The sequence below is a fragment of the Mchenga conophoros genome, linkage group LG5 (genome assembly GCF_057382185.1).
Source record: "Mchenga conophoros isolate Kocher_MC1m ecotype Shallow Benthic linkage group LG5, M_conophoros_male_GT1.1, whole genome shotgun sequence".
Classification (NCBI taxonomy): Eukaryota; Metazoa; Chordata; class Actinopteri; order Cichliformes; family Cichlidae; genus Mchenga; species Mchenga conophoros.
The window spans coordinates 16592666-16619835 of record NC_140530.1 but is presented as its reverse complement, the minus strand read 5'-3'; the positions used below and the strand labels follow the sequence as shown (position 1 = coordinate 16619835).

Sequence of the window (27170 nt, the reverse complement as noted above, 5' to 3'; positions counted from 1 at the left end):
TGTAAGATTTAGCAACGAGAGGCAGAAAGTCAGGAAAAAAGCTGAATCAAGCATACCTGACAGGTCCCAGCAGCAAGGGACATGCTCTGGTAATAGGAAGAACGGAAAGCCACTATATGTCTATGAGTGTGTGTAAGTTCCTTCTCTCTGGTAATAAGAGCAGAGTGATTGGAGTTGCAGGACCACCAGAGGGGGAAGGCGAGAGTAATGAAGGAGGGAGGCAGGAAAGGACAGAATGAGAGAAAGGGAGGAAGGGCAGGGGGATGTGAGATGAAGTTTTCCAGCCAGCAGTTAAGCCCACAGTGGCCCTGCCATGTCTAACAGCTGCACTATTGGAACTCTGTCAGTTCACTTTCTCTACAGCTACTCCCTCAGAATAGAAGATAAGGCATCAGTGGGTGGGGAGAGGTGTTAATATTGTACTATTGGGATGTGGAAGTCAGAAAGTAAGTATATTTAAAAGAAATGTTGGAGTAACCCAAGGTTATACACTTCAAGGTTATCATGTATCCTCTACATCTGTATGCACCCACATGTTCAGAGATATGGGAGAGAAAAACACATGCATCAACTCTGCTCCCAAAGACATTTTTAAAAAACACCCAACTGCACTAACAATCCCGCATCCAAAAAATCCTGGGACACTGTATAAAAACAGCATGCAATTTTGCAAATAATCTTTAATCTATAAGTCTATAACTGAAAAATGTATAAGGACAACAAAGCTAATCAGATGGTCCCTCTCATTGGCTACCAACTGGACAATCACCTGTCAGTAGCCAGTGTGAGTTATCTTCTTCTCCAACAGCTAGAATTGCTAAAACGTATGAAAGTGACTCAATGTTTTATACAGTATGAGCCAAAATCAGCAAAGGAGACTGGAGAGAGGTTGCTGTGGAGGGCCATTTTCCCATGGAGTTCTATAGAACCGGAAGTGTTTTTGCAACCTATCCGGTCATTAAGTCTGACGTCACTAGCCGTGTCTGGGCCTAAACTCCGCTGCAGGTCCATATATCAAACGATCACTATGGCATTACTGAGAGTTGAAAAACTGTCTAAAGTCTTTCATCTTTAATAAAATGATCAGTGTTCTGCTCTACCAGGTGTAACAATTGAGTTTAACATCCAGGCATCCATGAAAACAAAATTTATGACATTTAACGGAGTTAGAAGTTAGCAGGAAGTTAGCTCGCTAGCGTCTATCTAAATACAATATAGCATGTCCTGACTGCGGGGTTGTCACGGTCCTGGGTCTCCTGACCCAGCGTTTTTAGTTCTTTGTGATTTTCGTATTATTGTACTTGTGTGATTTATTCTATGGCTTCTAGTTTTGATCCCTTGCCCTTCATGTCTCCCTGTGTGCCCCTCTATGTATTTATGAGCCCTCGTCCCCTTTCGTGTTTATTCCGTGTCTCCCCTGCCTGTTATGTTGGTGTTCTACTCGTGCTCTCTCTCCTCCTGTCTGAACCTCTGTGCTCCCTGTTTCACCTCTCCCGTCAGTGTTCAGTTCACCCCGCCCTGTCTCGTTATGGCTATCAGTGTCACCTGTGTTCCCCGTGTGTTCCCACTCCCCTCGTTAACCCTCTGTGTATTTCTGTCTGCGTCTCCCTCTGTTCAGCGTGACGTCGTCCCTCATGCCGTGTGTGGATCTCCCTGTGCCTCTCTGTGAATTCTTGGTTTGTGATTTCCCCCGTGTTTCCTGGTGAGCCTTATGTTAGTTTTTCCCAGTCTAGTTTTGTATCGCCTATCATCTTCTGTTACGCAATAAAGCTGCCTTTTGAGTTTATTCCCTCGTGCCTGTGAGTCCTGCATTTTGGGTCCTACTCCTGCCTGCCGCACGGCGATTCATGACAGTACGACGTCACCAGTAATGGATCCAGCGGACTCACCGTGGAAGCGCAGCTCCCGTTTTGACGGGACTCGGCTAGTGCTTGGAGGGCCTCCGTGCTGCCGCTCCTCACTAGCTGCTTACCCTTCGGTCCACTCACCTGCTTCCTCTCCGCGGACGCCCAGGTCTCGCAGAAGACGCTCCAGCCGGTCCCGGGAGGATTACTACGAGCCTGCAAGCAATCAGCTCACGCCTGCACAAGCCTTCTACAAGATGTTAGGGATTATTATCGTGCCGCCCGACTCACCCAGCGTTTCCACTTCACAGCAGGAGCCTGGGACTCTTCTCGACCAACCGCCTAGGGTGAGTGACAAAGTCCCCCTACGTTCGCCTTCTGTGTCGAGGGATAAACGTACCGTTTCCCCCAAGGCCGCTAACGTCGGCTTCATGAACTCTAGATCTTCTGTTCCTCCTGTTCCAGAAAATGACAGTATTTATTTTGAGAGCGATCGTTTCCACTGTGGTTCAAAAGACTGTGCTTCTGATGCTCCTTCGGACCCAGGAGTTAAGACTGTTTCATCTGGAACTGTTTATTCTGGAGCTATGTTTATTCAGTCAGCTGCCCGTCCGCTTTCAGCTCAGTCCCCTGCTCAGCAGCCGTCTGTAGCTCAGTCTCCAGTGTCACCTGCTCAGCAGCCACCTGTAGCTCGGTGTCCTGTGTTTCCTGCTCAGAAGCCGCCTGTAGCCCAGACACCAACTCCACCACCACCATTTTCGCCCCAAGCTCTGTTAGCCGCCCGGCCCGAAGCTCTGTTAGCCGCCCGGCCCGAAGCTCTGTTAGCCGCCCGGCCCGAAGCTCTGTTAGCCGCCCGGCCCGAAGCTCTGTTAGCCGCCCGGCCCGAAGCTCAGTCGCCACCTCCACCACATTCAGCCTCGCTTCCCATAGCACAGTCACATCCACAGCCTGACTTACTACAAACCTTATTCCAATCCTTAGCCCAGTCAATAGCTCAGTTGGTAGAGGAATCATCAGCCTTATCGACAGCTCAGTTAGCTCCCTCGCAGCCCTTCACAGCTCAGTTAGCTCCCTCGCAGCCACCCTCAGTGCAGTCTCCAGTGTCCCCAGTGCAGTCTCCAGTGTCCCCAGTGCAGTCTCCAGTGTCCCCAGTGCAGTCTCCAGTGTCCCCAGTGCAGTCTCCAGTGTCCCCAGTGCAGTCTCCAGTGTCCCCAGTGCAGTCTCCAGTGTCCCCAGTGCAGTCTCCAGTGTCCCCAGTGCAGTCTCCAGTGTCCCCAGTGCAGTCTCCAGTGTCCCCAGTGCAGTCTCCAGTGTCTCCAGTGTCCCCAGTGCAGTCCCCTTTAGCACAGTCACCCACTCAACCACCAGCACCACAACCATCACTACCTCTAGTTCATTCCCCTGTGAAGTCATTAACTCCACCACCTACTCCACTCTCACCACCACCGTTACTACAGACATCAGTTCAGTCCCCTGTGCAGTCATTTACTTCTCCACCGTTAGCAGCTCAGGTCCCCGTGTGTCCAGCAGCTCAGGTCCCCGTGTGTCCAGCAGCTCAGGTCCCCGTGTGTCCAGCAGCTCAGCTCGCACCTGAACCTTTGGCCCAGTTCCCCGTAGCAGTGCGGTTTTCTAGCCAGCTTAACATTGGGCCCGGGGTCCCAATCCTCTCTGGCTCTACATCAGCTCCTGCTGAAAGCTCGGATGAGCTCATCCAGGACTCCGCGGCTCCCACGCCGCCATCTACCTCGTCCGCTGGGGGTTCCAGTGAGCCCGGCCAGCACCTCCTCGTCTCCGCTGGAGGGTCCGAGGGGCCCGTTCAGCCTCCTGTCTCCGCTGGAGGGTCCGAGAGGCCCGTTCAGCCTCCTGTCTCCGCTGGAGGGTCCGAGGGGCCCGTTCAGCCTCCTGTCTCCGCTGGAGGGTCCGAGGGGCCCGTTCAGCCTCCTGTCTCCGCTGGAGGGTCCGAGGGGCCCGTTCAGCCTCCTGTCTCCGCTGGAGGGTCCGAGGGGCCCGTTCAGCCTCACGCCGCATCAGCTGGAGGGCCCGAGGAGCCTGTCCAGCCGCCATCTGCGACCGCCTCGTCATCACCTGGCCCGGCTACATCCGCCTGTGCTTCTGCTACGCCTGGCCCGGCCTCAGCCTCTGCAACCTCGCCTGGCCCGGCCTCAGCCTCTGCAACCTCGCCTGGCCCGGCCTCAGCCTCTGCAACCTCGCCTGGCCCGGCCTCAGCCTCTGCAACCTCGCCTGGCCCGGCCTCAGCCTCTGCAACCTCGCCTGGCCCGGCCTCAGCCTCTGCAACCTCGCCTGGCCCGGCCTCAGCCTCTGCAACCTCGCCTGGCCCGGCCTCAGCCTCTGCAACCTCGCCTGGCCCGGCCTCAGCCTCTGCAACCTCGCCTGGCCCGGCCTCAGCCTCTGCAACCTCGCCTGGCCCGGCCTCAGCCTCTGCAACCTCGCCTGGCCCGGCCTCAGCCTCTGCAACCTCGCCTGGCCCGGCCTCAGCCTCTGCAACCTCGCCTGGCCCGGCCTCAGCCTCCTCTTCAGAGCCTTCGTCTGCCGCAGCCTCCTCTTCAGAGCCTTCGTCTGCCGCAGCCTCCTCTTCAGAGCCTTCGTCTGCCGCAGCCTCCTCTTCAGAGCCTTCGTCTGCCGCAGCCTCCTCTTCAGAGCCTTCGTCTGCCGCAGCCTCCTCTTCAGAGCCTTCGTCTGCCGCAGCCTCCTCTTCAGAGCCTTCGTCTGCCGCAGCCTCCTCTTCAGAGCCTTCGTCTGCCGCAGCCTCCTCTTCAGAGCCTTCGTCTGCCGCAGCCTCCTCTTCAGAGCCTTCGTCTGCCGCAGCCTCCTCTTCAGAGCCTTCGTCTGCCGCAGCCTCCTCTTCAGAGCCTTCGTCTGCCGCAGCCTCCTCTTCAGAGCCTTCGTCTGCCGCAGCCTCCTCTTCAGAGCCTTCGTCTGCCGCAGCCTCCTCTTCAGAGCCTTCGTCTGCCGCAGCCTCCTCTTCAGAGCCTTCGTCTGCCGCAGCCTCCTCTTCAGAGCCTTCGTCTGCCGCAGCCTCCTCTTCAGAGCCTTCGTCTGCCGCAGCCTCCTCTTCAGAGCCTTCGTCTGCCGCAGCCTCCTCTTCAGAGCCTTCGTCTGCCGCAGCCTCCTCTTCAGAGCCTTCGTCTGCCGCAGCCTCCTCTTCAGAGCCTTCGTCTGCCGCAGCCTCCTCTTCAGAGCCTTCGTCTGCCGCAGCCTCCTCTTCAGAGCCTTCGTCTGCCGCAGCCTCCTCTTCAGCTGCCTCGTCTGCCGCAGCCTCCTCATCAGCTGCCTCGTCTGCCGCAGCCTCCTCATCAGCTGCCTCGTCTGCCGCAGCCTCCTCATCAGCTGCCTCGTCTGGTCCAGCCTCCTCATCAGCTGCCTCGTCTGGCCCTGCGCCCACCGGGCCATGGCCGGCACGCCTGGGACTGGAGGGCCGCCGCTGCCTTCCGCACGGCCGGCCTCCTGAACTGTTTCCGCGTCGCCGCCGTTGCCTTGCGCACGGCCGGCCTCCTGAACTGTTTCCGCGTCGCCGCCGTTGCCTTGCGCACGGCCGGCCTCCTGAACTGTTTCCGCGTTTTGGGTTGTTTTCTTGGGCTCCGGTGTTTGCTGTGCTCTTTGTTTTCTGTTCCGAGCCCTCCGTCCTGGGCCCCCGCCGCCCGCCCTGGGTTGTTTTCTGTTTGGTTTTGTTTTTCTGTGTTTGGGCTGTCTGGAGCCAGCCCTTGAGGGGGGGGTACTGTCACGGTCCTGGGTCTCCTGACCCAGCGTTTTTAGTTCTTTGTGATTTTCGTATTATTGTACTTGTGTGATTTATTCTATGGCTTCTAGTTTTGATCCCTTGCCCTTCATGTCTCCCTGTGTGCCCCTCTATGTATTTATGAGCCCTCGTCCCCTTTCGTGTTTATTCCGTGTCTCCCCTGCCTGTTATGTTGGTGTTCTACTCGTGCTCTCTCTCCTCCTGTCTGAACCTCTGTGCTCCCTGTTTCACCTCTCCCGTCAGTGTTCAGTTCACCCCGCCCTGTCTCGTTATGGCTATCAGTGTCACCTGTGTTCCCCGTGTGTTCCCACTCCCCTCGTTAACCCTCTGTGTATTTCTGTCTGCGTCTCCCTCTGTTCAGCGTGACGTCGTCCCTCATGCCGTGTGTGGATCTCCCTGTGCCTCTCTGTGAATTCTTGGTTTGTGATTTCCCCCGTGTTTCCTGGTGAGCCTTATGTTAGTTTTTCCCAGTCTAGTTTTGTATCGCCTATCATCTTCTGTTACGCAATAAAGCTGCCTTTTGAGTTTATTCCCTCGTGCCTGTGAGTCCTGCATTTTGGGTCCTACTCCTGCCTGCCGCACGGCGATTCATGACAGGGGTTTTGGAAACAAATTAAAACGTACAGCTCTGTTATCACTTCCAGCATAAATGAAGACAGAAAACTAAACAGCAGTGACGTTTGTAGGGTTACTGAAGTTTGGCTAGCTGGTATATAATGATGTGCTACGTGACCGCTAGCGACACAGCTATGTTAGCATAATATAAACATGCTAACCTTTTTTCCACTCAACAAAAGTTACCGTGAGTGTTCTCGGTGGTCAGGAACAAATGTAATCGCATGGCAGGATGCTGTAAAAGGACCAAACTTCAGCCAGGAGAACAGCTGAGATAATCCATCCACAATACGAGGTTAGTCATTCATATACTGCTGCATGGGCTGGGCTGTAGTTACATCCTAAGGTTTTAAAAACTGAGCTTAAATAAATGATTAGCGGTAATAAAAGCCGAGGGAGATCAACAGGGATCACTGACTGTTTTAGGAGCTTTTTGAGATCAAATAGAAGAAAATACATAACATTAAACATGTTAACAACACAAAAGCCATATTAAACGCAGACTACTTTAGGCCCGGAAGTAGGATTCGTCACATCATCACTTAACGACCGGATACCAAATCTGGTGGCTTCTATAAAGAATGCAGGTTTATGACACTTGCACTTGCACCACCTTTCAGAACCAGAAGCTCCTGTATAAGTAAGTAGACCCATACTTTTGTACATATAGGACCATCTATTGTTACCTACAATATCTTTTGATAATATCTACAGTTTATTTTGAAAAACATCATCCTTTGATTATTAACCAGTCCTCTCCACAGTCTTGAACATAGTAGTAGTAGCTCCATAGTGTGGTGGTTAACACATTTGGCTAACACGTGAATGAGACCAGGAGGTGACACAAATGTTGGGGGAGGGTTGTGTCAGAAAGTGCATCCGGTGTGAAAGTCTGTGCAGTATCAAATATGTATATTCATCTGCTGTGGCGACCCATTGTGAGTAAGGGAATCGCTGAAAGAAGCTTTGTCTAGACCAGGGGCCTGTTCTTCGTACCGCGCTAAGTGAGTTAGCTGGATGAGATTGTTGACGATTTCGCGTGATCCTGGATCGTTCGGTTCCCCGAAGCCCATCCGGGACTTGCTGTCATAGCAACAGAGCCGTAAGCGTAAACCTGCTGGGGAGCAGGTTTACTTTATGTAAACAGGATTAGATCGCGGCCACGCAGGTATGTCCGCGTCATTCATACGAAAGCAACAGCGATATTCCACCACTGTTTCACCATAAATAAATAACATCAATGTAACTAAAGATAATGCAGCACCTGATCCTTTTATTGATGTCACACAGATACATACAGGTCATTCCCTAAAAAAGGGAAATGTACTATTAACATTCTATTACATGTATGTGATTATTACAGATGTAATTCATATTTCAGAGTAGTAATTGTAAATTACTTCGTGTAATCAAGATGAGAGACCACGGCTATAAAAGCGAAGGTGGATTTGGGAAGCCTGTCGCAGTCATATCCTGTCCGTTTACGCGAGCAACCCATTGCGGAAGGTGCAAGATTGATAAGGAGAGTCCTCAGAATCCAGCGTATATTGCGGGACAGACAGGATCCTTTAGCTCAGCGCGACAGTGTGCTCATAGAGAGATATCGATTTTCCCGTGAGGGTATTATTTACTTAACCAACTTGTTGACGAGGGGGTGCAGGACCACCACCTGTCTTTTTTTTGCTCTGCCCTTTTCTTGGTTGCTGTTATGAACAAACAGAGTATTCCAGGGTCTCTTTCCAAGAGACGAAAAGCAATATAAGTGATAAATATTACCATTCTGTAGAATATTCTTATATTTCACTTTTACCTGTTCCCATGTTCTAGTGGGTCCTGTTGTGGCTCTAATGTGAAAGGGGATATAATATAACATATTATAATATAATATAATGTAATATAATATTGGATAATATAGTGTGATATGATAAATCTACCCTACCGCCTACTGGTGTTGGCCAGAGGGGCCGATGGCGCAATATGGCAGCCTGGCTTCTGTCAGTCTGCCCCAGGGCAGCTGTGGCTACAACCGTAGCTGCCTCCACCAGTGTGTGAATGTGAGAGTGAATGAATAGTGGCATTGTAAAGCGCTTTGGGTGCCTTGAAAAGCGCTATATAAACCCACTCCATTATTATTGTTATTATTGGATTACTTACGAGTTTAATTTGTCAGCAACTTTCTGCCAGCCCTCTCTCCTTGCTTTTGCAGCCTTTGCAGTGTTCCCTTGCGTTTTAAGCTCAGAGTTAGCGCGATGATTTGGTCTTGGATGTTTCATTTGATCTTGGATGTAGTAATCGACGTACGAAGCACAGGGCCCTGGGGTGTCAAACTCAAATACACAGTGGGCCAAAATTCAAAACTGGATCAAAGTCGCGGGCTAACATTAAAATTTATTGGAAAAAAAAAGTCTTCCTCCAAATATAACAAGGAGTCTTTTCTTATGGACTCAAACAAGTTTTGCTGAAAAACCGAATATGGAACAGGCAAAGCTTAATACTAAACAATATATATAACTTATATAAACATATATATAAGTTAATATTACACACATGCAAAATCAAAATTCCAATTAAATAACACATCAGTGGAATTCATTTCTTAAATAAAAAATTAATTTGCAGCCTTCTGAATAAAATTTTATCATTTTATCATTTATCAGATTTTCATCATATTCTCCCACCTGTCCAGAAAACTCCTGTTTTCTGCCTTTCTTTTTGCCATTTTGGGATAGGTAGCATGGCAGCATTTGCATGGTTGCTATGACTATGGTGCTAATGGGTCCTGTCATGACTGACACGCCAAAACACCAACAGAGCATTCTGGGAATTGTAGTATTAGCAGTACATGCACTGTATAATACTGGCAGGCCAGCTCTAATAGTAATTTTGTATGGCTTTGCGGGCCAAATGTAATTAGGCTGCAAATTTGGCCCGCAGGCCAGAGTTTGACACCTATGGTCTAGACCACAGAGTGGTGGACACCTCCATCGTATCAGGAAGACTCTGTGGATTTGTTATCCCAGGGCAATATATAATGCATTTTTATCAAAAGTCCTATTTTAGAGTCCTACAAAGGCTTCATGAGGAGGTTGGATTGGTGCTGGTGGCATTGGTTCAGTTTACATCCGATTGGAACATTTTTATTTTGTACTTTTTTGATAAGTTGTTGCAGTTTACTGGAACAACTGCTGGATACATTAAGGCACTAAAACCTTGGTTACTGGCATGTTTTAATTTCCAAAAACAGATGCATTGTTCTTGCATCTCCAAATAATACATAATGTAGGTAAGATATAGGGTTAAAATGGTTTCAATATTGTGGTTAGTTTTTATGTACATTTCCCAAATGTACATAAAAACTTTTCTGAAAATGTGTTTGTATGGGCACATACACACATATTGGGTTCGGAACGTCTTCTTTTCCACAGCAAGAGACATAAACAGCAGCAAAGGCAGCAGCAGCTTGAGAAGCTAAGTCTCCTGCTGGACCCTTAAAAGGATTTAAAGAACTTCAAAATGCATCTTTGCCTCCATGAAATAGAGCTTGTCAGTGTCTCACAACATAGCACCCACCCCCCACTGTTGGCTGTCAATACCACGCACACTCACCAACACACACACACACACACACAGATCTGCAAGAGCATAGCAGTGCAAGTGAAAAGCAGGATTTGGGATGAGGACACAGTAAGGCAAATGTTGCTGTAAATAGCTAATGACTTATTTGAAGTATTTCATGCATTTGTATGAAATGAACTGGCCACAGGCATACATTAACATGTGTTTATTTGTACTTGTTTAATTATTTATGTTGCATCAATTTCAGGATCATAAATGAGCACGTATTAGTGATATTTACCCCATGAAAAATGAAAATATCATTGGACTTCATGAACTGGAGTTATTAAGTAATTTGAGTGACTTGGAAGCTGCTGAGTAACAGAGCGAAGTTTAGCTTAGTGACACTCGTGATAACATCAAAGTTGCTATGGCTAACATCTCTGCAAACCTTTGCCTCTTTGCACATTTATCAGATCAGCATTAGCATTAATTGATTGTATTTCCGTCCTGTTCCTGGACAGGTACAAGCGATTGCTGGCTCTAATGCTTCTGGCATTAGACGCCCACTCTCTGACACTGCTAGGACAAACTTCACTCTAAACAGGCCTTTCTGTGGAAAACATTGATATAGTATAAACAGGCCAAGACAAATACTGGATACTAGACTTTGTTTTCTACTTGTAATCATATTGGTCGAACATTATAGACAGTGCAAAAGGCATAGTAAAGTGAATAGATAATCAACTGATTTGACTGTTGCTTAGCATAAAGCTAAAACAACTTGCTAAATTTTCTAGAATTACTCATTATTTAATTGACCAGTTGTTAATATATAAATGTGTAAATGCTGAATCTAGAAAATTATTTTTGAAAACATGGCTTTATTGCGCTTGAAGTTAAATTAGTCTGTTCTGTCTTCTTCAGATTTAGCTAAACATGATTTTGTCGAGAGTGAGATCCATCAGTCTGTAAATTTTAGATCTTGTGTCTCCATCTTTTATCTTGATTGCTTGAAATGGAATGGGCGCTGCACTACCTAATGTCCGAGCACTAATGAACTAGCTCGTTAACAGTTTTAAAAAAATATTTGTAAGGGAGTAAAATGCTTAACAAACATAAAACCATAAGCTTGTTTAAGTAATACTGGAAGTTTTTAAATGTATATGTACACAAAAACTTCTCTGCTTTGTTTTTTGCATCCATTTATTTACTTCATGCCTAAAAAGGGGCAAGAGCTGTGAAAAATAAAATATGAGTTTTTATTTGTATTTTACAAAATTAGTCAACCTAACAGGATAGGTCTTCCTAGTACTGGGCTGGACACACCTTTCTGTACAGATCCAACAAGGTGCTGGAAACATTTCTCAGAGGATTTAGTCCATATTGATGTGATAGCATCACACAGTTGCTGCAGACTTGTTGGCTGCACGTCCATGATGTAACTCTCTGGTTCTACTAGATCACAAAGGTGCTCTATTAGATTGAAATCTCCTGACTTTGGAGGCTATTTGAGTACAGTCAATGTATTGTTATTTTCAAAAAACCCACTTGATGTGATGATTTGAGCTTTGTGAGCACATTATCCTGCTGGAAACAGCCATCAGAAGATGGGTACACTGTAAACATGGTCAGAAACAATTTGGCACTAAGAGACTCATAATGTTCCAAGAAAATATCTCCCACATCATCACACCACCATCACAACTTGAATTACTGCTACAAGGCAGAACAAATCTGTGCTTTCATGTTGTTTAGACCAAATTCTGACCCTACCATTCGAATTTTGCAGCAGAAACCAAGACTGATCTGAAAATGCAATGTTTTTCAAATCCTCTGTTAGCCAATTTTGTTAAGCCAGTAGGAATTGTAGTCTCGATTTTCCTGTTCCTAGTTGACAGGAGTGGCACTCAGCGTGGGTTTCTGCTGCTTCATAACCATCTGCTTTAAGGTTTGATGTGTTGTGTGTTCAGATATGCTCATACCTTGTTTATAATAACCGATTATTTCAGTTACTGTTTCTTTCCCATCAGCTCGAAGCAGTCTAACCGCTCTTCTCTGACTTCTGGCATTGAAGACTCATTTTCTATCAGTGAACTGCAGCTCACTGGATGTCTCTTTTTTTCTCTTATTCAAAACATTCTCTGTAAACTCTAGAGATGTTTGTGTGGGAGAATCCCAGCAGATCAGCAGTTTATGAAATGCTAGCCCATCTGGCACCAACAACCATGCCACATTCAAAGTCCCTTAAATTGTCTTTCTTCCACATTTTTAAGCTCGCTGTTAAGTTCAGCAGGGCATCATGACCAGATCTAAATAGCATGCGATTGACTTATATGACATTTGCATTAACAAGCAGTTGAATGGTGTATTTAATTGGCATGATCCTTCTACAATTTTGTTGTACATGCACAGTGACAGTAAAGGGCTGTTCTATTCTATTCTATTCTATTCTATTCTATTCTATAAAGTGGCCATGAACATATAACTACGTACTGAAATCTTGCATAAGAAAACGGTTCCAGTGATGAATTGCCTGTACACAGTCAGCAGTTCCTAGTACATAAGTGTCCAACTGGGCTAATACATCACACTCATGCACAGCTACACACACATCAGTGTATAAACAGTTACAGTGTTTCACACAAAGATGTATGTACTGATGTGAGATGTTAAACAGCTCAGAGCACCATCATGTCTGGCCAGACATCAAAGTACACATGATGACACCCACAGTACATTGACTTTTCCGTGCAGAACAGACACAGCGCAAGGCTGATTTAAACAGCAGGAGTTCACGGAGTACATACTGGAGGAACTAATAAGATATTTTTGGTGCATGTACATTCACAGATAGCTCTTTAGATCATCTAGTCTCTGTATTAAATCAAGAGCCAGTTATTCAGCACCACCTACAACATGCCTCAGTTCTCAGCTGCAGTCTGTTATTCATTTACTTCCAGCTCCATTCACAGACACGTGGGTTGGTGTAGACACTCAACTCAGACACTGTGCAGAGTTTTATGTGCACACACACGCAAACACGCGCACGTGCACGCACAAATACAAGTTCTGTTCCTGTTTCTTTGAGCCGAACTTGTTCCAGCACCTCTTGTCATCATCTTCGGTTAAATTGTTTTTTGTGTCTGCTTGTTTTCCATAATGCACACATTGTATGAAACCAGAAATCTATGAATACTTATGAGTCAGTGAAGATTCAATACCCGTATTAACACATTAGTAAAAGACTGATCTGTTCTCTCTTCAAGGAATGGTTCTCCTTCGCTCCCTCACTCTTCTGTCTTATCAGTTGTGATGGCTTTAAGTGTGTGCGCTGAGAGGTCTATTAGTTAGCTATCGTTCTGCCACATAATTCTTCATATCTCTCAGCCAGCTCACTGTACTTACAGCTTTGCTCTGAGAGCACTAGATGGGAGCACTGCTGCTAGGATGTTGTACTTCAGCACAAACCTCCACACTCTCCTCGCACAGTGTTTCTGGACCGAGCGTGCGATTGATTTTACCATCTCGTGTTACCGTGATAAAGCAAAACTAGATAAAAGTCACAATTTTGCTTTTTTTATGAGGGTTTTATTAACATGCAAGTTGAAGTGCATGTGTGCACTGACTTGACCCAAACCAGGAAGTCCAGTGAGCCTTTGTAGTAGCCTGAAATCATTACATTATGGGTGTATGTGTGTGTCCATTTATTAAGATTGCCTGTGTGGTATCTTTTAAAATAATTTCCCCCAGGGATCAATAAAGTATTCTGATTCTGATTCTGATTTTTGTTTGCTAAATGCATTGTAAAGCCCCCGTGGTACATTTAATTACAATGCTAACAGCCTGAACCATCTTCCCCCTCATATTGTAATTGCCTGAATAACTGACAGAAGAACACACACACACACTATTTCTCCGTGGCCAACTTTATCTGTTGATGATGAAGGTCAGTAAGCATTGTGGTGGCCCATTATAATAATGAGGCCTGTGACGTGGTCTGCCCCAGTGCAAGAAAAGCATCATTCACACTTAGCTGCCTTCCTGTCTTTTCTCCGCCATATGCCTCACAACGTCTCTTCTTGCCCTGAATTCCACACGTCAGTAGCACTTTTCATTCACTCACACTGACTCTCAGTCTGTCCCTAACACAATCAGACTTAAATTGATCAAGGATAGGCTCAACGCACAGTAACAGTATTAGAAGAGAAAGTGTCTACTACAAGTTGCTACTGTCCAATTTTCCAAAAGGTTTTTAAGGTAGGAGGAGCTTTCCTTGATTATTCTGGTTTGCGTGTTGTCATCACCGTTCCTTAACAGAGAAACCCAGAAGTTCCTGATTAATTCAATGTGTCAAGTGGTCTGTTTAGTTTGTTTATTTCAACTTTCTTTGTTTTTCTTCCTGTCACTTTGGTGCAGTTGGATGCTTCTGATACCTCTAAGCCCTAGCTGCTGTTTCTCGAGGATAAGAAGTCAGTCAGAGCTTTAGCAGATTCAGAATGCTTTGTTGTTTTAAAAACAAAAAATCCCAGTCACATTTTTCCAAATGTATGCAAAACTGAACCCTTATTTGAGTAGAACTGTGCTGTCCTTAGTTAACGTCAGTGGTAAATCCTCCTACTTCACAAATCTATAAGTCACTCCTAAAACAGTCACCTACCATTAAGCGTTATCCCCCTACACTTTTAGCAGTTTAGAATGATTCATATGTTCACTGTTAGCTTGCAGTCTACAGTATGTAATGGGGACAGTTTCCATCCGTAATATGACACCACAACAGCATGTTATTTCTGGAATTAGGTGGACAAGTGCAGCATAACAAACACTGATGAGCATTACCTTAGAAAAACATTATGACTTTATAATCTTGCGATTTCCAGGTGTAAAGGGTGAGCTAATACCCCTTACATCATCGCAGGGTACCGTAAGAATATAATTTCCCATTTTAATTGCAAGCCCTGTGTAAAATGGTGCTGTAGTGAGTGCAGTAGGCGTACACACTCATCTGCCCAGCTCAAGTTTAGTGAAGGTGACTAAAATCACTCCACGGAAAGGCGTTTAAATTTTGAAGCAGTCCTCTTGTAAATGAGACAGAGAGCATGGCAATGAGGGCAAGTGTGAATGAGAGGTGGAGAAACACTGAGACAGAGAGGAAGTGCCTGTAGCTGAGTTACATAAAGATCATGTAAAGCTCTGTAGCCTGCATTAGGCAATGCCCCCCCCCCCCCCCTTCTGCTGCTATCCTTGGATATTCCTCTCCACCCTTCTACTTCTCCAGTTTCAGTCACATCCTTTTGTCATTGTGACCGGTTCATTTTTTGCCTTCTCCATCTGATCCTGTGTTTCCTCTCTCTGTATCTTATTCTCTCAGCTCGCTCTCAGCCAGCATCTTGTGTCCCGAATGACAAAATCTCTTCTCTTCTCTTCTCTTCTCTTCTCTTCTCTTCTCTTCTCTTCTCTTCTCTTCTCTTCTCTTCTCTTCTCTTCTCCCTGTTATCTTGCGTGAGCTGTGTTATGGGGGGTTGGAGCACCCTGGAGGGCGAACACACTCAAACACACGCACAAACACACACTCTCGCACCCACATATCTGTGCTCTAATTGGTCCAGATTGACTGTAGACTTTCTGCCAGGGCAGTGGGTGCATCGTAGCATTCCCACACAGCGTAAGGAAAAAGACAAAGAAAACATTCTTTTTTGCAGTACTTTTTTCCCCTGCTGTATGTCTTCAGAAACATTTTTTTTGTGTTGGCCGCTTTTCTTCTATCTCTTTATACCATTTCCATAGCTTCTATAGTTCCTACTCTTAAAGTTACTCTATAAGAGTTCAAGGCATTTTACCATTTTAATTCATCTGTTCAATTTATGTAATATTCCCACTTTTATTTATTTATTAATTTGTTAATCCTTCCAGGCTGTTAGATTTAGAGAATTTGACCCAGCACACTCTAGGGAATTCTTTTTAAGGCTGTGGCATTATTCTTTATTTATAGCTAATCATTACTACTTGTAGCCAGGAATTTGCAAATAATACAAGTGGAAAAACCTTTTGAGTTGACTGATACTGTAGCCGGGCATTTGTTAAAACTGCAGGATCAGCTAAATGTGTGTGCTCCAGGTCAGCATGTTTATTTTATCCTAGTCATCTTGTTCAAGTTATTTTTATTCCTGTCATTTTTGGCAGTGAAAAAAATCCCTTCTCCTCCCCTTCCTGATCACCCCTGCAGTGCATCACTGTTATCACACACATATGTTCACGTATGCAGATTTACACACATACGCAAACATATAGACTCTGCACAACTACCCAGTGGGAATACACCACATCTAGCTGGCATTTGTTTAATGCTGACCCAACGGAATATACGTCCGTCCCTCCAGTTTTCCCCTCACCCTAACGACACGGTGCCAAAGAGTCCCACAGTCACCCACATACTGCTACACGTACAATATAGCATTCCTGATATAGAGGCTTCAGTCTTGCTTTCTGTCCATGAACATCTCTATCTGTCAGTCGTCAGGTCAGTTGGACTCTACATGGGTGCTTATGTCCACGTGCAGGCTCAGGGTTTTTCTTTTTCCTCCTCTTCTTTCAAAGCCCTGCAAATAAAATCTCCGGGGAAATACGGAGGAGGGGCTATGGTGTTTACTTCCTCACACCCTCTATCCCATAGGGCATGAGCTATCAGCTGCACTGTATGTGTATGCGTGCATATTTTCTCATCTGAGTGGTATGATGTACAAACAGAATTCCTCCTGCACAAGATCAACAATCTGTTGTGTCTGTGTCTTTAATGTGTGAAGGTTTTTTGTGTGTATGTGTGTGTGTGCATGTTTATTCTCTGGCGTGTGTAGCCTAAACCTTGATTGCTGCCGATGATCGACTGCCAAAGCAGAGTAGCTCAGTGTGTTAGTGGGTTTGGCTGAAGGACTGTGTGGGGGAATCCTCTGTTCACTGTGAAAGGAAGGTAAATGCTTGGCCAGGGAAGAACAACCGGGAAGAACCGATTGTAGATACTTTATCTCATATATAGTATGGAAAGAGATGCAATGAAGCTCTAAGAATCGTGAAACTTGACACAGGATTGGTCAGACTCAAACTTGCACACAGTAATCACCTAATGGGTATTCACTCAGACTGTGCTCAAGGCAAATTCTAATTAATGTCTGCACCTTCAGACTCAAAATATAAAGGATCATACCTGTATAGAAGGATTTCTCTTCACAAAGAAGCAAAAACGCTAAGGAGACAACATGACCGGCATTTGGATAAAATGTCATCCTCTTCCTCCTCACCTCAAGCTTCATCTCCTGAACTGAAGTCAGGGCTCTAACACATGCAAATGTGCATAAACATACTTATTGATTTATTCTCGATATTGTAGCAATTACTTATAGTCAGCAGATTAGACATGCCATCTTCCCGTTGCCAGACAGCTGACAATGAGAAGGCTAACAACAAGAACAGTTGGTTATAAGCTAACATTATGACAGCTTATGTTTGGACATTCTCACATTGTATGAGTTTGTTTGCTAAGTGTCTGAGTCCAGCAATGCTAGGTCCATTTCAAACACTTCATTAACAGCAGCTAACAGCAGCTAACAGCATCTAACACTAGCCAACAGCAGCACTTACTGACAGAGAAGTTCAGGATATCCTCATGAACTCACCTCTGTATCGCTGTCATCGAACAGAAGTGAGCTTCACTGACTCATCGACTCGTATTGGACTCCTTTCACAAAGTTTTACACCCACTCATTTGGATTAATAAAAAAAAGAGCTCAGTTGACTGCAGTCTACAATCTGCTGATATCTAGTGGTGAGATTTTAAACACTGTACCTTTAAAATGTGGCCAGTTCTTTGTGTAGAAGTACTCAGTCAGATGTTAAGTGAGTGTATACAACTACAAATATTGGAAGCTTGTATAAGAAGATGGTGTTAGTGATGAACTGCCCTCACAGAGTCTGCACTTGCCAGTACTTTAGGTGTCTAGTGACATCACACTCATGCACAGCATACACAAACAATTATTGCCTTCTGTGCATGGGGTAATTTCAAAAGAAATCAACACTGGCTGGATTAGTTAGTACAGATCAGAAAGTGATGGTGGGTACACAAGTTAACTGATTAACCTGGTACTGCTGGAGGTGTCTTCTTTTTAAAAAAAAAAAGAGAATTCATCCCTCTCACCATTGCCAAGTGATTGCTCATTGGAGCTTCACGTGATCACTGGGACTCTTTCTCTTTAATACTGTAGAGTCTCTGCAGATGAGTGGTTCTGAAATGGTGCTATATAAATAAAACTAATATTAACTTTAACTGAAGATGAAAGATGAAAAACGAGCAAAGAAAGGCTATAGTTTGAGCTTTCTTTGATTTATTCAACATCCATGGGCTCTGCATCCCTGTCTACCTACGTACCACACCCTAGCTTTGCCATGGATGTTAGGACTTGGCAGCACAGCTGTGTGTGTGTGTGTGTGTATTAGTTAGAGGTGTGCCAGGATGACATCATACAGTAGCTTGCCGAGAAGGTCTACTGCAGGCGCATGGCATCTACAATATTTATAGGCCCCCAGAACAGATGAGCTCACTCAGTCACTCAGTGTGACTGGCTTCACTTCACACACATACACACACAGAGAGCAAAGAAGTGGCAGAGAAGTTACTCACGCAATCTGTGCCACACCCACTCCCATGAATATTTTCTTTCTCCTCCATTTTTCCACCCACCACTTTTGAAGACTCTGTTTCATAGAGCTACAATCAAAAAGGCATCGCAATACATAATTAAAAAGATTATTCAACTAAAGTTTTAAGGACTCTGATGCAATTCAGTATAACTGTTAATTTAAAATATCTGAATGTGCACACACACACACACACACACACACACACACACTGTGACATAAAAAGCATCGGCTGTTCAGTGGGAATGAGCTGTCACAGTGTGAGTCATAAGGAAAGGGAATGGTACTTTGTGTGGGATTAAACCAGCGGGCGAAAAAGAAAGAAAGTTATAGTAACTTCAGACATAAACACAATATAGGCACAAATGCAGGAAGAAACACACTAAAAATTACACACACACACACAGGATTTAAATCCTCATATCCCAAAATAAACAATCATTTTTTGGTAGCGCAAATACTGTAGATCAATGTAACAGTAAAGTATGATTGAGAGTGACCACTCTGTGTGTGTGTCCATACATGCGTGTGTGTTTGAGTAAGTGACTGAGTGAATGAGCACGTGAGCTTGCGTTACAAGGCTGAAGAGCTCCAGAAAGAAAAATCACATTTCATAAATAAATCATCCAGAGCCCTGTGATAGATGTGCGCACAAACACACACATACGCACAATTCTGTAATGCTTCATACCATGGCCATCATAATACAGAGCAGATTAGAGACGAATCATTTTTTAAAGAGCTGTCTGTGTGTGTGTGTGTGTGTGTGTGTGTGTGTGTGTGTGTGTGTGTGTGTGTGTGTGTGTGTGTGTGTGTGTTCACATTCCTAAGCTGGTGGCAGAGCCTTTCATGTCCTGCAGTCCAGAGCTCTGTGAACCCCAGGAATAACATCCTCTGAGGAATTCAGTCTCTAACATACAATTTAGCCGGAGCACACTTTAATATCAAACAGTGTTATACTGGATGCTTATAAGATACCCACTCAGATATTTGCAAACTCAAGCCCTACCAATTTGTTAGCAGGCTAATATTATCCTTGGATATGAGCTATTTTCTGATTTATCAGCATTCATAACAGAAGACAATGACAGTTAAAAACGATGAAACAATGTTATGCGTGTTGATGTTGCATAGTTTATCCTCCAGAGGGCACACCGCAGCTTCCCTCAAGGTGTTTGGAACAAAGACAACAACTATAACAAATGTTAGCAAAAATTATTTATGTTTCACATGTGTGAAAGAGAAAGTACCAAGATATCAGAATGTCCAATTCTTAAATCACTAAATATCGGTATTGGTCTGACAGATCGATTTATCAGTCAGGCAAAATGCACAAAATGAAGAAATAAATGGCCAGATATAGTATAGTTCCACCTATCTTGCAGCTATGTGTCTCTTTATTCTTACATGTCATTAGTGGATTACACTAGAGCCATTGTTGGACAATACTTCTTCATTTTAAGCCCTCACTTAACATGATCTTGTCATCAAACCATAAATCATGAAATTCTGACGACACTCAGAAAGAGATTTTCTTTTCACCATGTCTTTTGGAATAAAATGTTTGAATTAATAGGCTCTGATGAATGAACAAAACTCACAGTAAAAATATACTTTAAATAAAGTATAAATACAGATAATATAGATACATATTATAATGTGGAAATGCTGGTTGAAGCCTTATAGCAGACAAACTGCTGTAAGCCAAATTGCCCTTGAATATACTGTATTGTAAAACTGCAAACTCTCTCAAAACACAATTTTCGGGATAAAGCTGTCACCATGAAATTCCGCTTGACATTAAAGCAATTATTGTGTGGATTACGAGCTGCTTGAAATTGTTACATTTTAAATATGCAAACAAAGCAACAAGCTAGTTTGCATAAATGTCACTAAAATTCGAAAGAACATGAAAAATGTTGCAGTGTGATTTTACAGCCATAATGCCGGCTCGTTGCCAACACGAGCCCCACAGTCTATGCTCCCATCCATGTGCTTTCAAGGACGGAGGCTGTGTGAGAAGGACGGGACAGCAGTGTGATGCCTCACTTTCAGGCACCATGAGAGGTGCTTGTTGTGGCTCTGTCATTATAGTTACAGTTATCGTAAACTTACACACACACGCGCGCACACACACACACATTCTCTCACCGGTGTAGAGTTACATCCTGCCACTGCAGTTTGCACTCTGTGAAGGGCAAGAGCAGCCTTCGTGAACTCCACAAACATGCACAAACACACACACTACTCATTACTCCTTGAGATTTTTAACTACATGAACCACTGGGAAGAGCACAGATTATTTAAAATTATGCCGGACACTCCTCTGGAGCAGTTTATTTACTCTGAGTATGAAGATTAATATTAATACAGCTGTGTTTGATGCTTTCCTCTAGAACCGTTATACACTTTCATCTGCAAAAACAGAGCAGCTGGGACAGATTGTGTGTGTGTGTGTGTGCGTGTGTGTGTGTGGTCTCTGGAGTATCAGTGTGCTAGTTTGTGTGTTTTTCAGGAAAAGACTCAGTGTATAGTAGGAGTGCATAAATAAAAATAATCAGTCAGTCTTAGTGTAACGCACTGGCTAGTTAGGAATTACTTTCTTTAGAATTTGAATTTAAAAAATAGGGTTAATGTTAATTTTTGTTTTATAAATGTGATAAAATTGTGATGTAAATTGTCCTTTCCCTTTGCGGGACAGACTGGTAAGTAATGTACTCTATGCAGAATCTGTGTAGATGTATTTACAACCCGTGTCCGTTGTTTGCAGTGATATTGTGCATTGTGTAAGTAAGAGGCTTCCTTCTGGGCAAGCCAAGAGATTAAGGGGGGCAGGGTGAAGGTGAAGATGGAAAGACTCAAGCCACGCACAATGACTGAATGATGAGGACAGCAGGAGAGCGAGACAGAGCTGACACAAGTGCTTTAAACAGAGGCAGAAGAGAGGAGGTGGCAGAAAAAATGAGGATAGGAGGAGGAGGAGGAAGAGAATGAGGTGATGAGGAAGGTGGTGATGAAAAAGGATGGATGAATCTTCCCAGAGTGACTTTGTGCCTGATATCTGTATAACAAATGGGGAAGAGCAGTGTGAATACAAGTGCTTAATTTCTGCCTGAAATGATATAACAGCATCCTGCGTTAAGCTGTTATGACCCAGAAAAATGTTTGCTGTTTCAAGTTTACTGTGTACAAATGTATTTTCTGTAGGAGACAGACAGGGTTACTCCATCTGATTGTTTCAGTTTGTTGGACAGATATCCAACTGATCATATTGGATTGGTGCTTTTGTGGTTAAAAACAGAAAGCTCACATTTTTACATATTGCTCAAAAATTTAAAGGAACACTTAGAAAACACATCAGCTCTCAATGGGAAAAAAACATCATGCTGGATATCTGTACTGATGTGGACCAGGTAATGTGTTAGGAACAAAAGGGCCATGCCTCATTTGGTGGAAATTAAAACAATCACCCTGCAGAAGGCTGAATTCAAAAACAACTCAAAAACCAATGATGCAGCAGCCTAGTTCATTTTGCCAAGATTTCATTGCAGCAACACAAAATGATACTGTGTAGTTTGTACCAAACAGATGATGGATGGTGTTCTGCGGGACCAGCTCCTGAACAGTCTGAGGTCCAACTTGGTGGCGTCAAATGGACCAAAATATAATGTTGCAGATTTAGGTCAGATGATTGTGGGAGCCAATCAATGGCATCAATTCCTTGATCCTCCAGGAAATGCCTGCATACTCTCACAGGACCAGCATAGGGTCTGACAATGAGTCCAAGGATTTCATACTAATAACTAATTGAATTGAATTGAATTGATATACCTTTATTAGTCCCACAAGGGGAAATTTCATGGCAGTCAGGGTGCCGTTGCATAGCCTGTTGAAGAGATGACCCATCACCCACTGACCCATCACCAAACTGATCGGGCTGCACAATGTAATAGGCAACTGAATGTTGTCCACGGCTTCTCCAGACCCTTTTCATATGTGCTCAGGGTGAACCTGCTCTCATCTGTGAAAATCACAGAGAGCTAGTGTTGGACATGACAACTTTGGTATTCTATGGCAAATTCCAGTTGGGCTCCACAGTGCCCAGGAGCCCTGTTTTTGATTGTTTTGTTAGAGACATTCACGTCAGTGACCTGCTGGAGGTCATTTTGCAGTGCTCTGGCAAAGCTCATCCTTGCACAATGGTCCTACTGATGGATTAAGGAACTTCCACGGCCCTGTCCAGCTCTGCTAGAGTAACTGCCTGTTTGCTGGAATCTCCTCCATGTGCTTGAGATTGTGCTGGGAGAATACTAACTGAGGACCGAGGGAACACAGAAAGGCACACAGGTTCGGGGAGGAGACATGCACATAAATACACGGAGGGTTAACGAGGGAAGTGGGAGCACACGGGGAACACAGCTGATACAGATAATCATAACGAGACACGGCAGGAGTAAACACAACACTGACGGGAGACTGTCAAAGTAAAACAGGAAGTACACAGAGGTGCAGACAGGAGGAGAGAGGGAGAACAGACATAACGGGCTGGGGAAAACATTGAATGAAACACAAGGAGGGGAAACGAGGGCTCACAGATACACAGAGGGGCACACAGGGACATCTTAACAGAACCACCAGGACCTCGGCATAAATAAAGAACAAAATACAAAACACATGAAAACTAAGAATGCTGGGCCAACATGGCCCAGGATCATGACAGTTTTGCTATCAGTAGTGACACTTTGCATAACCAAATGCAAAACTAGAGAGAATAAACAGTCAGAAAAGATGATGGGGGGGGATATCAGTGGCCTCCACTTGTAAAACCATTCCTGTTTTAGTGGTTTTCTCATTGTTGCCCCTCTAGTTAATTTAATTAACACCAAAGCAGCTAAAACTGATAAACAACCCCATCTGCTACTTAAATAACCAGAGCAATATTGCAGAAGTTGAACTGACTTGATGCAATACTCTGATTAAAAAGTGTTCCTTTAATTGTTTTGAGCATTGCCCAGGAAGCTTTGTTGTTTTCCTGTTTTTAGGGCAAGCTAAATGTGCCAGCTGCTGGCATAAACCAGTATGAGAGTGGTACTGATCATGTCATTTAACTGTCAACAAACAAGTATATTTTGCTAGGCACCAGAACGCAGTTGTATTATATTATGTTTAATGCTTTGCTTGGTTTGCACAAGTCTTTCCATGTGTTTGTTAATGCTTTGTTATCATGTGCTTTATTAGTGGTATAAATTGACATTTTAATTGGAATTGATTGCAGTAACAAAATAAAGGCTAAGTCTGAATTTACCATTGTTTTGTGAGACTTGTGGATGAAGCGACAACTATCATTGTAATGTTCTTTGTTTGGTGTCTGTATACACTGGGAAGGCTTAAATCCACCCTACACACCAAACCCATAACCTTTGTATAGATAATACATGTGTTCATTTGTTATTCATGATTGTGCATAGAGAGGGTGCCTTCTGCTCCATGTTACTGAATGTTAGGGTGTAAAATGGCCGCTCTCCATCGAGGGAAGTTTCAGCTGAGATTAGCTACGGTTGAGGGGGGAAAAAACAGGGAAGACTGGAAAGAGGAGAGAAAGAGAGAAGAAGTGTAGAAGAAAAAAAAGAGGATGAGATCCTGTGCAGAGAGAAGCTAGAGTGGATTGAGTGTGAAAGAAGCAATCAGGTGCAGTTAGACAGCCGCAAAACGAGAAAGGGTGAAGGAGAAGAAACAAAGGAGAGAAAAAGCTGTGAGAGGCTGTCAGATAAAAAAAAAAGTCAGAGGTCTAGCACTTCTGTGGATTCTGCTGCAGAAAATATGCTTTCAAATGTGTTGGGTTTCGAGTGTTTTTGACTGTGCTGTTTGCTGATGTTTGTGTGTCGAGTTGTTTCTGTGTTTTTGTCTCTGACAATAAATCCCAGGTTCTGCCAATACCGGCTCCCACTGATGTCAAGGAGTAGTTATCAACATGCAGCATATTTTACTGGTGGTTGGAACTCTTGTTTTCCTGCATCTCCTTCTTCTCACTTCTGCAAAAGAACTACATGTGCACATGGTAACTTTTTTTCCCTCTTTGAAAACTTTTGGCTGCTCCAAAGCTGTTTATGGAATCCTGAAATACCCATTTGACCTGTTTCTGTGTGAAAGTTTGTACGTGTTTGGTTTGCTACTAGTTTGTCTGAATACCTTGTGATGCCAGTAGGGGTCTCTGCCTCTCCACGTCACTCACCCGGCCACCAGTGGTGTCCGCTGCGTTTGGCTACTCAAAGAGGCTGAGGCACAAGCCTGCAGTAAGCTCTTGTCAGTTACCGTCGGAAGTCACCAAAAATCATTAAAGGATGTTTTGATGTGTGGAGACTTGTCTGTCTCACTGAGTCATCTTCTGTTCTCTCTTTCTCTTCTGCAAACCCCTGTTTCCTTGACAACCAGGTGCAAGCAAGTAGACCTGTAGACAGGAACCATTTTCACATCTTCTTCTACATTTATGCGATGCCACTCCCGAGGGATTGGGATTTTAAATGAGTTTTATTATACATTTTTAGTGACTAAACATGAATGTGAGAGATGAAGAACAAGAGGAGAAGATGAGAATTAATGAGCACACAAAGAGTAATGAAATTTAAATGAAAATAGCAACAGGAGTTGTAACTAAATAGTCATTACATACAACGTAACCATAGTACCACTCAGCTGCAATGCTTGTGTGAACCAGTTTTAGCAATTGTGAATGACTGTATAATTTGAAATAGAATTACCTTAAGTGGGCAGTTTATTTTTCTATATACAAAGAAACTGACTCCAGTCCACAGTAGCAGTGAATATTCTTGTAGCTTACCTGTTTACAAAGCAATACAGATGCATACATAAATGTTAAGATATGAATTTAATGGTTCGATAAGCTTAAACATGTTACTCTGGGGCGCTGTTATAGCTCGCTGGGTTGAGCAGGCAACCCATGCGCTGCAGGGTTATTACAGCTCAGGGCCATTTGCTGCATGCCTTCCTCTTGCTCACTCTCCCACCTTTCCTCTCCAGAATTAACTGTCATAATAAAAGCTAAAGAAGAAAAAAAAAAACATTATTCACAGATGCTTAATGTACATACATTTCTGTGAAAAAAGTATTTACCCAGTTCCTGATTTCTTCTTTTTTTTAAATCATCAGACAACCCAAGTAAATACAGAAATGCAGTTTTTAAATGATAATTTCATTTATCAATGGAAAAAAAAACTATCCTGAAAACTCTAGCTAGCTCTATGTGAAAAAGTAAGATTTCACTCACCCCTAAATGGGGACAGTCTTAGTATAGTAAGCCATATTATTTGTCTAAAAAATATCATAAAAAAATCTTCTACACAAGTTTTGAATAAGTTTTGTAAGAATTACATCTTCTTTCATACAAAATCCACCATTTCCAGAGGTTCAAAAAATAATCGGAGAGTTGACTAACAAGCAGTTTCATGGCCAGGTGAGGCCTGTTTCCTTGGTATTTAATGACAAATGAAGCAGATGTAATAAGTTGATTCAAAGCCTTGAATATGTATTTTATAACATTTCAGGGTTAGATGTCAGTGCAAATGAGTAAGACCATTACACTCAAAACCACCAACATTGCCCAATCAACAAACTGGTTCATTCTTAAGAAGAAGAAATTCACAACAAAAGCCCTGAAAAACCACAGAAGAGTGCATGAATTATTTCCATGCATAAGAAAAACTTCAAAATATCAGACCAAGTCAAGAATACTCTTGAGGAGGTAGCCATACTATTGTATGCTATCATCATGTGTTCATGAATGGAAATACAGAGAACTTTTAAAAAAAGGCACAAACCAGTGGTTACACTCACATCATCTGTCAAACATGGCAGTGGCACTGTTATTGATAATATGGCAGAAAGTGTGAATGAGAGATCCTTCAAAATGCTGCAAAACTGACTGGAGATCAGTTGTACTCTAGCTTTTAAATCCTCAGTGTCAAGGTCAGTCCCCTGATCTCAAGCCATTACAGCATGCGTTTCATCTATTAAATACAAAGCTGAAGGCAGACAGACCCTCAAGCAGTAATAAAGGAGGGAAATGAGTTTAGGAATTACGTATAAATAAATTACATAATAGTATTTCCTAACCTTACTGCAGCTATGCTTCAAAACTGGTCTTTACAAACCAATTGATGCTGGTTATGTCTATGTTTTCTACACAGTGAATTGTGTTTTGACGTGACATCTTCATATTGGCACTGTGAACATTTCCAGTAATAGTGGTATAGTCGTAACCATAGCGTCCCAAGCTGTTAGCTGTGTTCAACTGCCAAGAATCATGTGGCTCCACTAATTAGGGGTCACGTGATCTGTTTAATTTGGTAAGTTTTAGTGATTATTGGAATTGTAAAATTATTATCACGACTTAGTTTATCCACAGAAAAATAAAAACAAACTAGCTTTGTGATCATAAAGCAGATTTAACAATCTGTATAAATCACCAGAGGGGCTTTCAGACCAGCCAAGTGCATGCACTGTGCTATTATACCGGGAGAGAAGGGACAAAGCAGGCTATCATTTATAAATAGAAAGATTCGGCACACGCAATGTCACGCTGGAGGAAAATGGGTCTGTTGAATTTGTGTTGAGTAAGCAGTGACTGGAGTTTTTTTTTTATTAGGAGGAAATAGAGCGTTTAATTTCATGCTAATTCTCAGCATTACAGC

General features: G+C 43.8%; 1 protein-coding gene across 4 annotated transcripts in view; it reads left to right on the top strand.

Annotated features, from left to right (window-relative positions):
* Nucleotides 1-27170, top strand: part of ppfia4 (PTPRF interacting protein alpha 4) — a 69759-nt gene that overhangs the window by 10081 nt on the left and 32508 nt on the right. The window lies entirely within an intron of this gene.